At 35.6% G+C, this 18,017-nt stretch overlaps 1 protein-coding gene across 6 annotated transcripts in view; it reads left to right on the top strand.

Annotated features, from left to right (window-relative positions):
- FHIT (fragile histidine triad diadenosine triphosphatase) overlaps nt 1–18,017 on the top strand; it is a 631,319-nt gene that overhangs the window by 1,085 nt on the left and 612,217 nt on the right. Inside the window, exon 1 of one of the 6 annotated variants that reach the window (XM_075432964.1) lies at nt 10,208–10,282. The exons of the other annotated variants lie outside the window; for them this stretch is intronic. The gene's annotated coding sequence lies outside the window, so the exon portion shown is untranslated. Of the gene's footprint in view, nt 1–10,207; nt 10,283–18,017 lie in introns of those variants that run through there. 6 annotated transcript variants of the gene reach the window in all.

Below are 18,017 nucleotides of genomic sequence, written 5' to 3' on the forward strand. Positions count from 1 at the left end.
AGGAAAATATAAAGTTCAGTTCACAGAATAATTGCACACAATGTATCACCTGTGAGCAGTTTTCTGAGTAATTAATTTTCAAATGTTGGATGTTGGTGATTCAAATAAGAAATTTCAGAGCATGTGCTAAGATCTTGGCTACTTAATTTAAATTGAATCCCTGAAATATCTAATGGAAAAATGGCGTTAAATACTTTGCTTTTTTCCTCAGGGCAAGATGTCTCATCTCCAATAAGCAGTAGGCCCCTTGATTCCATAACCTGCTTTCATAATTCCCCTCAAATGCATTTTTAGATATTCTGAGTATTTTTAAATCTTTGAATGACAGCAGAGTACCATTGCTATCTTTGAAAGTTACATTCTGTGTGCTGAAGAGATTTTCTGTACATATACATATTTTTTCCTGTATTAGGCATAGAGCGCTGGTAAAAGCTGAATTTAGTTCACTTGTCAATTCTGCCACTTACTATGAAACCTTTAGTTGCATTTCTTTCAGCTTGTTTATTTTTTTTTTTCCCTTGTAAGATATCTGGGCAGAAATGTTGCTAGTTTCATTCAACATAAGCTGTTACGTTTCCAAGTATAGCACTTCTTATGCAAGTTCTAATTAAATCTCTTCAAAACATGCTGTTTATTTAATTGGTATTACAGTCTTGAGAAAACTTAGAAGAATTAAGGCAGCAATATGTGAAAACTGTGGAGCCTACCTGTTTACATTTACTGATTTTAAACAGGTTTTTTAGTTGCATCCATTTTTCAGATGTTTGTGTTCAGCTGCTTGTAATTTTGTTACCTTTGTTATGGTTTGTGTCAATCTCCCATTTCAATGAGAAGAGTGTGTTAAACCAAGGCTGTAGTAATAGTCAAATATTTTAGTTTGAGTTGTATGTTTGCAGTTTCGGTTGGCTTTACCATAGACCAAGATAATATTTTTACATGTTGGGAAAACTGGAGGATATAGAGATGGTGTTGGAAACAATGGCTTGGGTCAACTCATATAACTTAATGTTGAGAAGAGGATTATCCACTTGTCTTGCGTATTACAACTGTGTACGTACTTTATAGGATTTGCCTTTTTATAGTTACAATGTGTAATCCTCTCATATTTGTTTTGTCGTCTGTCTCATGAATCCTTTTGTGAATTAGCAGTAAATAGAATTGTTTGGTTTTACATGTCAGAGTAATTAATTCTTCTCCAGTGTCTGCTGCTTCATTTATGTTAGTTACGTTTATTTACAGAATTTTATGTATTTATAATTTTGTCTATTTCTGCAAAAGTTAAAAATATTGTCACTTTTCAACCTTGTCAGCTGATTTGTGTATAGAATGCCATTACTGTGTATATAAACAGCTTCAGACAAATTGATAATGTTTACTACAGAGGCCCAAATGTTGATTTGTTAAGTCTGCAAGAGGGCTGTTGTTAACTTCTGTAGCTGAAATCCTAGTATGAGAATGATTCTGAAATGCGATTTGATTTTTCCAGATAATTTTGTGCAATGTAGACAATGTTTTATTTTGTGCATTAAGATCAATTGTTTTTAAGTGGAACCAGTATCCCAATTTTCTCCTTTTTTAAATGATAGCTTAAGTATCTTGTTTGCCTTTCTATAGATTCTTTGCACTTACATTTAAATTATTCTTCCAGGGCTACAAGTTTTTGTTGTTTTGTTATTTCCATAAGCCTTAGGGGAAGATGGACACTTTAAAGAAGGTCTTAATGTTCATTCTTCATGTCTTTCTCTACCACACCAGTATTTTACCAAATAAAAACCATCAGATATGTTTGGCACAATGTGTTATTTGTGCATCCTTGTAGTTTATAACTCCTGTTTTCGGAGTGCAACATTAAAGTGGGTATCTAATGGGATTTTTTTTTTTTTTTTTTTTTTAAAAAAAAGAGCCTAACCAAATCTGAGTTTGGTTTATTTGGTGATAAAATGCCTACTGGGTTCCTTTGGGTGGCTGAGTCTATGTGAGGGTAATGTAATTGTCCTTAAAGCTACAGGGTAATTATGAATAGCTGTCATTCACTTCTGAGTGTTTTAAAGTTTTTCTAGTGAAGTAGTTAACTCTTTACATAATAGTGTGCATACAAAATAAGGATAAAATTGGGTTGTATGAAAAGCAGCTTCATAATGCTTCAGCATTTAGAAAGCTTTACTATTAAAAATGAAACTTGTGCTAGGTGAACTTGATTCCCATGCTTTTTTTGATTGTATCTATAACCTGGATCTAGTCCTGTTTCTGACTAATGCATCACTTGGTATGTTGATGCAGTCTGGTTGGTGAGTATGCAATTAAAATTTGCTTGTTCTGTCAAAAGTTAGTAAGTGACTCAGCTGCTGGAAGAGCCTCTGCAGAAGTCCTTAATTAAGACTAATCCCCATCTCCAATTTTCAAGACAGTAGATATGTTAATTGTATTCCTACAAGGAACAGATTAGAGAGTTCTTAAAAAGAGCACTCCTCTACAAGTGCTTAGATTTTGAGAAGGAATCCAGTGCTATTAAAGGACCTAAATTGAGGTTCAACAGAATGTAATCCCTCAGGGAGGTGTATTGGCACGGGAGGGCCTGAGGTTACCTTCAGAGAGGAGCCAGGTACGTGGATAGGTTCTGCAGATGCTTCTGGTAACAGGGTGGAAGAAGGGACTGGTTTTGAGTACATTGGACTTTGTTATTTTGAAAAATACCACCCCACCCCTGAAAGATGAAATCATTAATGTAAGACATACTATAGCTAGATAGCATAATGTATTGAAGGTGTATTTTCTGTTTTACTTGTTTCTCCTATCTTCAGGTGAAGTACAGGAGATAAACATTACAAACTTTGTGAATATTTTAATGGATATTCAATTCTACTTACCTTAATCTTTTGCTACTGTTGTGATATTCCACCAGAAGTGGATATCACTGTGCTGAATTTCAAGGATTGGGACAGTAATCAGATAATTCATTAGCTACGTTTTAATAGAATTGTTATCTGTACTCAGCCAGAGAATTTTCTTTGATCGGCAAATGGAACAGTGAGGAATCATCCTTGATTCTTAGTCTGGTTACACTTTAGCTTGAGGTGATGTTGAAGAGGACCTTGATCAGCATAGCAATTATTCAAATATAGCAAGACTAGCATTCTGGAGGCATGTGTTGCAGTAATCAGATTATTATAATTGTGGACAGTAGATTACTGACATTTCGAAGGAAATGCCTTGTTGACCGGACTCATTTTTACTACAGTAATGAGAAATTTCTTTTTCCTCCCATCTTATTTCTTATATAGGGTGGTGTTGTGGACCAAGTAGAGTTCAAAAAAAAGCAAGTTTTCATAATGATTAGATGAAACAGCTAACACTATTTTTGCACTTATTTTTCCTTTGCTGACAGTTTATCCTTGTTCATATCAGCTGCTGATACTGGACCTTTGCACTCCTGCTTGCTTTTCCGGATCTTACAAGATTACTTCAGCTTTCTTCTGCAAGTTGTTCTGTATAAGTTACCAGGCTTCAGCTTCCTTGGAGCAGAGGACAGGCAATATAGTGTTCCAATGTACATTTCAAGTGAAGTGTTCTCCTTGCAAACATTTGTAATGCAAACAAAAGAGTACAGAATGTATATTTTAAAATACTTAAGGTAAAAGTAAGTTAGGGCACTGACTTCTGTAGAAAAAGGAAGAGCTTGGGAGTACAAGTAGCTGTATAAATAGTGGTGTATGTCTATTGGCCATGGTGCCACTCTTCTGGCAGGAATCCTTAGACTACAGTTTATTCTTACTATGTACGTAAACAGCACAGAAATGGTGATTGTATTGTAAGGATTCAGAATACTGATTTGTCTTCATGTAAGTGAAAACTTTTGAACAGTAAGGTGTTTGTAGTATTGTCTTCTCCAGAAGAGCCACAGATCCCCCGGGTCTTAGAAAATCTGCATAGAAAAACACAGTCCTGTCACATTAAAAAAAAAAAAAAAAAGTGTAGGAATCGCTTAATATAATTATCAGCATGCAACTCCATAATGGAATCAAGCATTGAGATTTGCTGAAAATCAAATAGATTGTCATGGCCAGAAGCCCCTGGCAATTTTTGCTTTCTGTTCCTTCTTAGAAGCAACTTGGAAAGGTCAGGCGTATTTTAATGGTCAACAGTGAATAGATGGGCAAAATGTAGACTTTGTGCAGATCATGCCTAGCAAGGTAATGATGAATGAATTCAAGACAGATCATTGATAGCCAGTATCTGGTTTTCCTATGTTAAAAAACAGATATGCTGTATACTTTGTTTCCTTTGAGGAGAAAGTGTTATATTCCTTTGTGCGATAAGAAACAAGAGTATCCTTGGATGGTAGAGAGATCTTGGTAATGCTAAATCTGATTCTTCAAAAACAAACTCTCATTCTCAAACGTTTAAAATTACCATGGAAATTTTCAAAATGACATGGTGCTTCTAAAGGCCTACTCTTTTAGGAAGTGGTGTGGTTATTCTAGTAGTAAACTTGACAAATGATAAATAGGCCTTGGTAAAAGAGCTATTTTTAACCTTGTGGGCAACACTAAAGGAATTGTTCTAATTGTGAGATGTAAATAAATCTTCCAATTTTAATCAGAATGTGTACTTTTCCACTCATCAATTTTCACTGCAGTACTGAATATCTGCAGTATAGCTCATCAGATGTGCAATGTAATGCAACCAACTCAGCAACTACATTTATCAGCTTCCCATTTCTAGATACTCCAAAATACAGCTTCTTCTGTATGGACACTGCAATGCTGCCTGTTACTCTATCAAAATAATGCTGTGGCTTAGTCCATGGATAGTCAAAAACATATTAATTCTTGTGAACATAAATGTTTTTTAGCATTAGCATTTGCACAGATTTAGCAAGGTCTTAAGCTGCTAAAAATCTGATGTGTCTGGTAGGTATTGGCCTTGGAAGAGATTCTGTTGTTTAGAAGTCATTGCACACTGACTTCTTGGAATAGTTTACATATGTTGTTTGATTTCAAAATTCTTTCCAAAATGTTAACGAATAAGGCTTTAAATAGGCATAGTACTGACATTTGGTACTAAATATGCACATTATTTGTCCCGTTCTATGCAAATACTGAAAATTAAGTACCTTCTAAACTGTTTTGCTGGATTTGTGTACAAGTCTTAACTGAGAACTAAGAGATAATGAAGGCATGTTAGAAAGTGTTAGGTAACATACAAGGCTCAAATTTACATTTAGCTTGTATTAAGACTGGGAAGCAGTGTTCTGTTAATAAAAACAATATAATGGTTCCCTGAAGTGATAGGAAGTACAGTATTTCATAGTCTTTTTGGATTTGTTAAAAGCTTTTAAATGGCTTTCGTGCATTATTATTTTTCTAAACAGTCACTAAAATGAAGTGGTGCTGGATTTTGTTGTTTTCTGTTGACAGTATTTTCGTTTTTTTGGTGCTGTACCTGATTCTTACCACCTTCTTGACATTACACTTTATAAAATTAATGATTCTTTTTTTATACTTTACCCATGATCTTTGGCATCTCAACGAATCAAACCCAGTAGCTTCATTACATGCTTATTTAATGTACAGCAGCAGAGCAACCAAGCTGACAGTCTTTAGATCCCTGCGTGAAAGGACTTTGAAATTACATTTGCAGAGAAATGTATGTCTCCTTTTTATTTCTTGTGCTGGGACATCTCCTAATGATTTTAGGCTTTCAGTCTCTTTTTAGTGCATGTTGTGTTATTAAATATTTAAGAATTATATGGTTTTGATGAATACTATTTTAGAATAGCAGAATTTTTTTCTTTCTAGAGAAGTTCAGGTCAAATTTGGCCTTAAAACATTCAGTTTTAGAAGAAGATGGGGGAAGGACAGAAGGGAGCTTGCTTAAATCTAAGGTTCATAAATCTCTTCAAAAATATTTTCGACTAGGCAGATGTTTTGCTGAGGAAAATGTGTAGTTTTGTTTAAAATATGATTAGGTTCATGTATTTATGGAAAAAATTAAATACAGACAAGCCCATCTCAAATGAAAAGCTAATATTGTACGCAGTATTTAAATAGATAATTTTATAACCCTGGACTTCATCTCCATTGCTATGCAAGCTTTAATAGAAGTTGTATTTAAATTATTGTGAAACTACAGTAATATTATTGTTCTACAAAATGTTGATTGTCAAACTGTTGTGCCTGTTTGCATGTTACTGCATGCAGGTTATCTAATATTTTTGGTTCAGTTATCTTTACAGTCTTGTGTAAGAGTAGCCATCTACCTGTTAAGAACTCTATTATTATTTATATGTATTATTAAATATGTTATTTTAATAATAAATTATTATAAATGTCTTTATCGTAAGTTGTCTACTAAGTACGGATTGGAAGAGGAAGGGTATTCTTGGCAGCTGGACTGTAGCAATTAAATTGTGCATTGTGGGATGGTAAGTAGTTACTGGCCTGTAACTTTGTACCAAAAGTCAGAATTAGTTTTTGCAGTTGCTCTGTAAGAGGATACGAGGTGCTGGATTTCAACCAGGAAAGACTTAGTGGCAGTTGGATATTCAGGCAACACAGTGCAAAGAATCTTACTGTTTTTTTTATTTTGAACTTGGGATACAATTCCAAGTACTCTAATGTTAAACAAAGTAGTGCATATTAGTATAGATATTTTTATGGGAACTGTCAAATAATGTTATAAGATACCACCTATTCTAGAGCTGTTAATTCACAAATACTTTTGCCCTATACTAGCTTATGAAAACATGTGATGGATACTTTGGGACTGATGGTGATCAGAGGATACTATATGCTTTTCCTCTAAGCATAAGAGGTTGAAATCACATTTTAATCATTCAAATAAGAATATGTTTCTGAGACTGCTGTTGCCAGGCCAAATGTGATGTTACTACAGTACTAGCATCTAGAAGGATACAGCCATATAGGCAATGGAAGTGACTGCTAGTTTCAAAGCTGTGCTAGCGTGGATTGAGTCCATGTCAAATAGCTGCAGAAATGTTCAAAGACACAGGTGGGAAAGATAGCTTGATAATAGGGGTGAGCTACCCCTGTACTTGTAAGACTAACTGTTTGCTATGTAGGTGCAAGAAGTGCTGAGCTAGTGCATGAGTCTGGATACAGGGGTCTGTCTAGTGGTACAGGAGTCTGTCTAGAGATACTTGTGTAATCATTTGAGTGAGAAGTGATTTAAAAACAACAAAAAACACCAGTCTCTAAACTGCCTGTGAACTAATAGCATAAGCACTACTGTTTTTTTAGAACAGAGTAAGTCTTATGAGATTTAACCACTACCAAAAGTAGGACTTATTAATAGAAGCGTTCTTTTTTTTTTTTTTTAATTTTAATTTCAATAGCATAACCAACTCAAGGAACTCCAGATCAAGCAACTCCATCTCAGCTGCTGGTTTTCTTTCCCATGTGTAATGCATTTGTTATCCTGGTACAGCTGTTTCTTGGATTGTGTGGTGAGTCAGACCAGTGGAGACATCTCAGCAAACAGCCTATATAAAAACGGGTTGTTTTCAACCTTGACAAACTTAAAAAATTCATTGTTCCGATTCATTGCACAGGCTACAGACAGTTGCTCACATGAGCTTATGCAAGGTCCGGAGAGAGAAGCGGGAGTTGCTTTAGGTGGAAGAATTCCTAGCCTTACCACCCAGAAAACTGTGTTGGAAACAAGGGGTAACTGAGTGTGCCTCATCCTCTGAACCAGATTTACACTGCAGTAGTATAGACAAAGTGCTACTGTATTTGTGCGTTGTCCAAACTGAGGTGAAAAGGAAAAATTTCTAAACAGCCTTTTCATTCTAGCCGTACTGCAAATGCTTCCATGAGTTCAGAAGGTGCATTTAAACCAGTTTGATTAGAATCGAAAGTAGGTAATCATTCATCTATTATTGGATTTCTCTGTTGAAAGGTGGCTGCTGCTGCTTAGCTCTTGATGAGAGAGACGCTTACAGTCAATTTTAGAGATAAGCTGAATGCTGTCATTTCTTTGCAGGTACTGTTTACAGATTTCCAGCCATACAGGCACTGCATCAAAACTGGATTTATCCAATATTGGCATCAAACTAGGGTGTGGCCATGTTGTAATGGATCAGCAGCTGAGTTGCTGTACCATGTACAGAAGTATTGGCATAAAAATATACCTTAAAGAATTATGTATTGGCATAAAAATATTGTACAGCAGTTCAGCATTAAAAATGTATTTTATTAGTGTTTATCACAGGTCACACAAGTTCTGCATTGTAAATTTAACTGGTCAAATAGGGCATGGATAGATCCTCAACCTACATTTAGTGAGTCAACAGTTTTTCCTGGATATGCTTTCTGAATCATTTTCTCCTTATATACCTTTAGCATTCAGTACAGTGTATATATTGAATTAAAAGTTTGTTAAAAATTTGAAATAAACACTGCCTTAAAATCTATTGCTTGAAACACCTGTGACTATAAATATTTGGTGTTCCTAGGAGAAATTTCTTACTTTAAACTTTGCCTGACAGTTTAGGAAAACTTACAATGAAGTTAAATTTGAGTGAATGTATACAGTGAAGTCTCTTTGCCCCCCGCCCTGGTCAAGATAGGTGTTGCTGCTTAGCAGATGTTGCTGTTAGTGTTTCCTATTGAAAACAGTGAAACATGTAATTGTCCATTTTGATTTTTTTAAGGATGTTAGAAAAAATCTTGAAAGCTGTAGCTGAAAAAAGAGAAAAACAATTTTAACTAATAAACAGATCAAGGCTGGGGTGTAAATTTTTCTAAATTTGTTTTAAAAAGTCTTGAAGAAAAAAGAGTGGGTTTTGGCTGAATGAGCTTACCCTGAAAGTGCAATTGAACAGAGCATTGCATCTTTTTACATCTTTGTAAGAAACATTCTTTTTCCTTCAATGATATGAATGATTGAACTAATACTTTTTTTCTGCTAAACTCTGATGAACATTCCATAGATTGGAGCTTTCCTAATTGAAACTATAGTAATCAGTGGTACGTGTAAGCTTCCTTCTCATACTCCAAATAAAGCAAGGCTGGGATTTACTTTACAGCAGAGTGATAACTTCCATTTCATGCTAATAAATAGTAATGCAATAACACAGTCATAAGTTACTTCAATACTTATTTACATTTTTTTCCAGCTCATTTAAAATTACTTCCAGTGTCTGGAAATTGGGCCTTACTCAAGTTTCAGTTACTCTAATGTTCATTTCCAAGTGCCAGGTCCTGTATGACTCTGCAAGATCATGCTTTACATTGTCAGACTGTGCAAGTGTCTGTACACAGTGATCAGCTCGCTTCTCAAGCTTCCTGATAAGCTGAATAAGTTAAACTCCTTATTGTGAATAGATGAGGATATCAGATAGCTGTGGCAAAAGACAAGCTCTAGGATAAAATCCACTGTGAGCAAAGGAGAGAGAAAAAGACCAAAATGGTCTGGCAGAAGAGGAATGTGATTGCCATAATCAAAAAGTGTTGGCTGGCCTACAACAAAGTCACATAATGAATCAGTGACGCAGAAATGGTGGATTGCTGTTCTGGAAAACTGTCTTGTTCGTGATCCTATCTTAATGTGTTAGCTCTCAGCAATGCTTATTTTCAAATTATTTGTAAACTCTGTTCTGTTGCTTATTGTCTCAGGCTATGTTAAATGTTATGACATTTGCTCTTAATGATCTGAGTGTGGATAAAGTGACCAAATTCTGTCTTTAGAAACACATGTGGCTCACCTTGCTCCTCATAGATGTTACAAGGGTGATGGTGGTTCTGGAAGGAAACAGCCAATGTATAGAATTCATTTGTGAGCCATGCATGGTTACAAATTCATGTAGTTACCTGTATATATTTCATACTTCGTTTCCGGCTGTTCTGATAGCCCAGTGATTTGTTAAACTGAAGATCTCCCTGTAAATGCGAAGAAGTTAATCTTTAAAACAAACTAGGCTGGAAGTAATATGAATGAGTGCTGTTAGATAAAAGCGCATTATTTGACAAAGCTATATTGTCCTATTGCATCCCTCAAATAGAGTGTAGTTTTGGGTGAATACTAAATTAATGAGTTCTATTCACTGTTGTTCTTTTCTCAAAAGTACCAAAGCTAAACTTCAGCATTTCAAAAATGTATTTGTTTAGCTAGTTGTATTTTACTCTCACACTATGTTTTTCAGCTTGGTCAGAACCCTGTTGTCACTGGCAGTGTGGAAGGTCTAATCTGATGGAGGTTGCACATTCTGAATCTAAACGGGGCTTTCAGCTCTGCACGTTAATTCCCCTCATTTCATCAGGTATTAGTAATACAACTATAGTTGCTGTAAACTATTTTGGAGTTTCGTTCTTTGTTTTCTGAGTGTTACAAGCAGTAGTCAGCTTTGGTGGCTGAAAGTGGTTTATAATTCTTGTTGTAACATAATGTACTTCCAAAAAAGAAGGTATTGTCAGCTAGTTTCAGCTAAAGCTAATTTGTGTATAGTTCTGAGAACTTCTGTTCTTTGTAACTAGAGATTTTTACTAGCCAGCATTGCTTGTCAGATTATTTATGCTGCAAATCTTGATTTTTTTTTTAATTCATTATCTCTGAAAATCTAAGCTAATAAACGTAACTGAGAAGCTGTAAGTAGCCTACTGTATGCTAGGTGATCAAGGAGGCAACTACTGTCCACTCCTACGCACATTTTAAAAATTAGTTTTTGTAACTTTTTACTTTTGAGTGTCACCTCTTCAACTTAACTGTCTGAAACTTGCATAACTGGTAGAAAGGGCTTTTCTCTGTAGCGCTGAATTGTGCAGCTTTAGCTGGACACTGAGGGAGTAGAATTTCACAGGAATCTGTCCTGAACCTGAGACTTAGGGCTGTTGGCTATTTAAAATAATATTTAATGATGCTTTTATTTTGTTAAAATGTTGTCTTTTTTCCTTAAGTAGTTTTTTCATCTTTGTGTTGCTACATGGAAGCTGAGACAGACTAACTGTGCAAATCTGATTAAAATTATCTGTGCTGTTTCAAAGGTCAGGCACACTCAGTGAATTTGCTTTCAAATTATTTTGTTTATTCGGTATACGTATGCCTCTTGAGCTCTATAAAGGTCAGGAGAGGAGATTAATTTTGGATTTTAAAGAAGTCAGGTTCTTAATGCTTGTAGGCCTTGTTAGTTTCTTCTGAAGTAATGAAAATTGTTTTCCTTTGGTTTTTTTCTGTCAGTTTTATTTCTCTAGTGACACTCGTTTGTAACTATGAGATCCATTTGAAAATAAAACAGTAATGCATTATATTTTTTCATATTCAATATGATCTTAAAAATTAAGCACTGATTGCACAAATTAAACAGTAGTATTACTTGGTTTTTGGTTTCTTGACTTGTTTAATTCGTGTGGCAGACTAATGTTTTCCTAGCTAGAATACTGTATTTGACTGTCTCTTGCCACAAATGGCTTAATAAAATAAGGGTGGTGGTGCAATCCCTTAGAACTTTTAGCAGTCCTGCTTATTAATGTTCAGGTTGAGTAGTATAACCACAGAAGGATTCATGTGTGTGTTAGTGAAGCATAACTAATTGCAGTTTTCAGTCACAGAACCATGACAATTAGTAAGGAAGTGGGCTTCTATTAAATACCAAAGAAACTGCATCTGTAAGGTGCCTAATTTTTGTCCTAAAAAAGGCTGTTGTATGAATCCCTTTATGTTGTAGTTCTGTCTGTAGAGCAGTAGAAATATTTTGGTTGACTTTTTAATGATAACTCATAGCAATAAAAGGATTTTCGAAACAATGAAGACTTAACTTGAACACAGGTACCTTTTTCAAAGTTTACATTCACATGAAGAGCCTTGAGGTGTTTAAACAAATCAGATTTTTCTGTCAAAAGTAATCTGACATTGTTTATTTTCTGACTTTAGGAGATAAAATCTGAATGAGGCAGAACATGCTTATTGAATTAACATAATACCAAAACTTAACAAAACTCTATGTTTTAGTGCCCATTTTATGGAAAGGATGGACATATTTTGCAGCTATGTTAAAGGTTAGAAAAGTGTTCTGAGTCTCTTTTTCTGGGTAAAAGAATAGAAATCTTATCTAGGAAGTTTCAGCTCTTTGAGTAGTAATAGATGTCTTTCCAAGTAGAGCACTCATCTTCCTTGCCAAAGATTAATTTAGTATATATTTAATCTGCAGTTGCTTCCGCTCGTGTGGGCGTAATCAAGCTAGGATAGTAGCAACAGATTGATCACACAGATTTCTTCTTAGTTTAAAAAAATTGTTTTAGTAAATTGGATATTTGGCCAGGCTGGTTGACTCTAATTTCATATGGGTCCTGGTTTTATCTGGGATAGAGTTAATTTCCCTCCCAGTAGCTCCTGTGTTTTGGATTTTGTATGAGAAGAATGTTGATAACACTGATGTTTTCAGTTGTTGCTATGAAATCAAGGACTCTTTTCCAGTTTCTCATATTCAGCTAATGAGGAGGTGTGCAGGAACTGGGAGGGAGTACAGCCAGGCAGCCAGCCCAAGCTGACCAACAGAAATGCTCCATACCATGAAGGTCATGCTCAGTTTATGAATGAGGGTTGGCTAGGCATCGGGAAGCTCCTCTCTTTCCTGTGAGTTCAAATACTCTCTCTTCCAGGAGTTCACTTTTCTGGGATTTGGGGTTTTTTCTGTGACTGAGTTATGTGAAATTTGTGGGCTCTGGGAAACCCGCAGGTTCTGTGATCACTGCTCGGGGACTGATTGTAAATCAGTTGTTGAGCAGTGGAAAAAAATGTATTGCATATAGTTTGTTTTGCAAATTTATTATTGTCATTAGTAGTAGTATTTACATTGTCTTATTAAACTTTCTTCATTTCAACCTATGAGTTTTCCCTTTTGTCCATTTCTACTCCCCATCCCACTGCAGGGGAAAGGGGAACGGTGAGCGAGCGACTGTTGGGTCCAAATTGCTGGCTGCTGGGTTAAACCATGACAAATTGGCAAACAGTTGACTGCTGGGTATGTGTACTTTGAAAGACACAGAAGGAGGGTGAGGCCTGGACTGATAGTACATTTGCTTGTGGGAGTTTTGCCAGGATGCTGCTACTGCTTTGGGGCTCTTGTTTTTGTTGCCCGCTTCTTACTCATGACTGTAATTTGTAAGCTTCCCTCCACTAATTCATTATTGTTAGTAGCAAGCGCTGTCTTTTCTCTTTACGTGTCTTCAGTGAGAGATTTCTGTGTCAGCTTTTCCTCAGTTTTTCTGTTTGAATTCCATTAAATAGTTCTAGTGTTTTATACCTGTTGTGAGACTAGTCCTTCCCAGTGCTGCAGCTGAAGCACTAGCTGTTAGGTCTTGACAGTATGATTTAACAAAACTAAAAGGTCCCAAACTTTTACAATTTTTTTGTTATATTTGAAGTACAACTTAGAATGTGTGTTATAATGTAAAACATACAAAACTATTGTATGTCTTTAATTTACTTGAACAATTTATATAAATACAGTTTTATCCAGTTTTTCACTTTCCCAGGTATTGGTAAGAAAAATTGCCTTGTAGTATTGTGACATTAACACTTTTCCTGTCATGTTAATTCTGATGTGTGACTTGGTTTTAAGAGACTTGATTAGCTGGGATAAAATATCAATATGATGTATGCTATAATGGTGCATCTCCAAGCGGTGAATTTGAGTATCAGAACTAAAGACCGAGTATCAGTATCTAAGTGTAGACTTATGTTAGTTCAAGTGAAAAGAGAGGAACAGAAAGGGAGAAAAGGTAGAGCGAGAAAATGTTGTTGCTTGGATGAAGATTCATAATACTTATTTTTGAGAGTGATATATAAGGCCTGATGTTGCACATAATCAGAATCAGAAATGGATGATTATCCACCGCATCTGGCTTCTGTAAATACTTCAGATACTACATAGAGCTTCTAAAATTACTTCCTTATTTTCTTCCAGAATTATACGGTAATGTAGAACCAAATTCATATTAATACACGTAGCTTTACAGCTACTCAAACTTTGGTACCAGTGAAGCTCTTTTAAACTGTGATACACATAAAAACAACTCTTGAATGTTTGGGTTTGGTGAATTCCAATGCTATTAGATACTAAGCGTCCTGTGAGATACACTGGGTGTTCTAGAATTAGAGTCATAGAATGGATTGAGTTGGAAGGGACCTTATAGATTATCCAGTTCCAACCCCTCTGCCATGGGCAGGGACACCTTCCACTAGACCAGGTTGTTCAAAGCCCCGTCCAACCTGGCCTAGAACACTGTCAGGGAGAGGGCAGCAACAGCTTCTTTGGGCAACCTGTACCAGGGCCTCACTAACCTCATAGTGAAGAATTTCTTTCTTACATCTAATCTAAATCTACCGTCTTACAGTTTAGAGCCGTTACACCTTGTCCTATCACTCCATGCACTTGTAAGAAGTCCCTGCCAGCTTTCTTGTAGGGATACTTAGGCCTTTGAACTTCTTTGTTATTATTTGGTATGGAGACTAGAGCAACTGCTTTCTCTGTGTATGGAAATTTGGTATGTGGGTGTGTAGTCAAATGTTCTAGTCTCTGCTTGCTATAGTGGGCACTGTATAATTACGTACTTTCTTGCTTTTGCACATTTGTTGTGTTGTCCTTAGGAAGCTTATATATTTCTCTTGTGGTGTAAGAGTTAATTCCTAGAAGGAATGCTCTAATGGATGGTTTCAAATTGGTGTAGCTTTATCTCAATATAATTTTTCTTAAAAAAATTTAATAGATTGTATTTAATCTTTAAGTTGGAAATACTAGTGAAAGCCCAGAATGTAAGAACTGTAAGAGACACAGTAGTTCACTGGTCTAGTAAGACCAGTTGAGGATAAATCCAGATGTCTATGAAGCAAATGTGAATATGTGGCATTGACTTGATTAGCATTGAGGTTTACTCCAAGTCATTTCTATAACCAAAATGTTATTTCAGCAAAAGACCTTTGTAGCTGCTTGGAGAAGTAAGAGTTACTGGAGCTGACTTCATGGATGCTTCTGAAGTAGCAATATTTCTTTGAAAGTTATTGCATATTTTAATTATCTTTGCATACACTTTAGATGTAGTAGGATAGGACCACTTATGCTCAAGTTACTTCTATTGTAAATCAGCATCTTTAATGGGGAAATAGTAAAACTCTTGACAGTGTAGAAGAAGGTTTAATGAGCAGTTGATGTTTAACCTGAAACTGTTGGCATGTTCTGATGGATTGTCTCAGCCTGTATGCTTACGTTGGTTCCCCTGGATGCTTCTAATTTATGTAGTGTGTGTGTACTGCAGGTATATTGTGCAGCATATGCTGGGACACCCTTACTTTCAGCTTCTTGTGGATATGCACTGCAAACAGCGGAAACTAAATGTGAAAATTACTGAGGTTTTCTTAAATGGAAAGAAAGTAAGTGATTAGCTGTTTGTGCATGTTGTTCTGTGTGCATCTGATGGAAAATATCAGTGGCTGGTATTGCCTTCAGGCAACAACACTGCTGCTTTTGTGCCTGTAAATTCTTGAAGCTGATAAGTTGTGGCTGTGTTCTTTCTTTTTTGCTTCGGAAATGTTCAGTCATAAACGTAAATAAAGTATGTAAAACATGGACGTACATTATGCAGAGTATGAGCATTATTCGATCTGTCCATATATATTATATGTTTATACTGTTATCCGTTTAGGGTTCTGTGCTCATAATTGACTGAATTAGTTAGGCATTGGTTGAGTTCCACTTTGTTTTGGAGTATGTAGATGATGTCTTCAGGAAGCTTGAGGAAAAAGCTGGAGAATAGAAAGAATGAAGTCTTGTCAGTGTTGATGAAAAACATAAATGAGAAAAACATCTGATAACATTATTTAAATTGCTTCCCATAAACGCATAAGATTCTCATTAGTCCAACATCAGAAGACTAATGAATATTAATGAATGAGATCAAAGACATTTAGAAATCAAAGCAAGTACACAACAATTATTTTTAAGAATTATATGAGTTTTTAAGTGTACAAAAATATTAATCTTAACTGAAAAGCTCCATCAGAAGTTTTTCTTGAAAATATTTTTCATGAAAACTTTTGTGTTGAACTAGGAAGGCAATTATGCAATGTAAACAAAAACAGAAAAAAATATACATCAAAACCTGATATAGAAAATGTTTTGAATATGATGTATTGAAGTACCTATAAATTCAACTGTGGAATCTAACAGGCTGGGAATTTGAGCCTGGCCAGAGTCCATGATTTCAGCTTGACTCGGAGTGCTAACACAAACTCGTGAAGTACTGAGAAGGAAATTACTTTGTATGTCTTGGACTTCTACTGTTCCCTTCTGCATTTCTAGTGCTTTTGGAGAAAAGTTACTTGTGCTGAAACATGAGCATAGTGTAACTCTGTTAAAGAAAATAGTATTCTATGTCACTTAATAAAGGTTCTGATGATTGAATATCAGAGTAAGATCAGAACTATCTTCATCTCAGTATCTGCTGTTCCGAATGTTATCTAGATCCAATGTGCAGCGTGGTCTGATACCACAGTTACTTTGAACTGTGTGTGCTGGTAGTACTGCATGGGGTATTTCATCATCACAATATAATTCAAGTGAATTTTCCAAGATTTAGGGAAATAATGGGAATAAATTGTAATGTTACTCTTCAGTTGTCTTCGTCTACTATCATTCAATGAGTAATTCTTCTATTCCCCGAAAATAAAATAAAAGTTAATTTCTGTATGAGATAATGATTTAAACAAAATAGTAGGTCTAGGCATGAGTTAAGGTATCTTGTTTTTATTTCTGCAATTAATGTGTGTGTATATATATCTGTGTAATCTTTGTTCTTTAAAATTTTGTGAGGATTTTAATCCATTTAATCCACAAAGACCATAATGGAAATATTACACCAAAAGCACAGATCCCCTGGTGCCACACAGGGAAGTGTTCTGGTTGTAAAGTACCCAATCCCTATGGGCAATAGTGACATTATTTGACAGTTTGTGATTCCTACAAACTTTAATGGCAATGTAGGGCTCGCAAGAGGATTCTTCAAATACTGTCAAAGTAACACTTTCATTTTGAACCTAGATATAAAGCTAATGGTATCTAACAGCTTTTAGTGTCACTGAATCAAATTTCTGGAGTAGAAAGAACGGTTGACATTCTGTTTTAAAGTGACCGTATGTTTGACCCAGTTCTGTGATGGTGGTGTCATTGCAATTCTATCTTGCTGCTGTAGACTCTTGGACGCTGACAAGCGGAACAAGTTGCTTTAGCTCACGTAGCTCATCTGTCACACTGAGCAGCTTGCAGATTTCTATTATCTGAATGAAATGTGGAGAGAGTACTTCTCCCCACTCTCTGCCTATCAACATAGTCAGCAAACTGCTCACACCACCGGAAACATGCTAGAAAAACGGACAAAAAAAAATTTCCAGAGATGGAAATGTAAGGCATATTTAATAATCAATTTGTGCTGTTAAAAAAAAAAAAAAAAAGAAATCATGTCCAGGAACTAGATGGAGGGTTTTGGATTGCATGGAAAGTTAATTTCCAAAGAAGGCTTGCAATTACCTTACCTGAAAAGAAAGATGAAAGGCTTTTAATTGTATATTTAAAATCCAATGCTAAGAACAGTTTTGTAGTTCAGTAGGGCAGTGACAGGCATCTCCATTTTCATTGTGAGCAGTTTCTTAGAATTTGAAATGTTCAAATTTTATGGAGATTTTATTATATCTTCCCAAAATAATGCAGGTGGAGTTTGGTACACTAGGCCAAATCTTGCCATAATCTCAACAAAGAGCTATTTCAAGTTCTGTGATGATAGCAATGTTAAGGCACAGAGTTTGTGCAGGTTGCTCTTTGAAGCTCATATGTGGCAGGCTTGACTGCTTTACACTTGCAGTCACCGGTTTTTACTGGTCTGTTTGAGAATGTTAGCAAAAGAAGCACAAAACATAATGCTTAGTAAATGTTAATTAGAGGTTTTACCCATGTCAAACATAGGATTTGTTTTTCTAGACCTTTATGATACGTCTAGTTTTTAAGACTC

The sequence above is a fragment of the Opisthocomus hoazin genome, chromosome 11, assembly GCF_030867145.1.
Source record: "Opisthocomus hoazin isolate bOpiHoa1 chromosome 11, bOpiHoa1.hap1, whole genome shotgun sequence".
Classification (NCBI taxonomy): Eukaryota; Metazoa; Chordata; class Aves; order Opisthocomiformes; family Opisthocomidae; genus Opisthocomus; species Opisthocomus hoazin.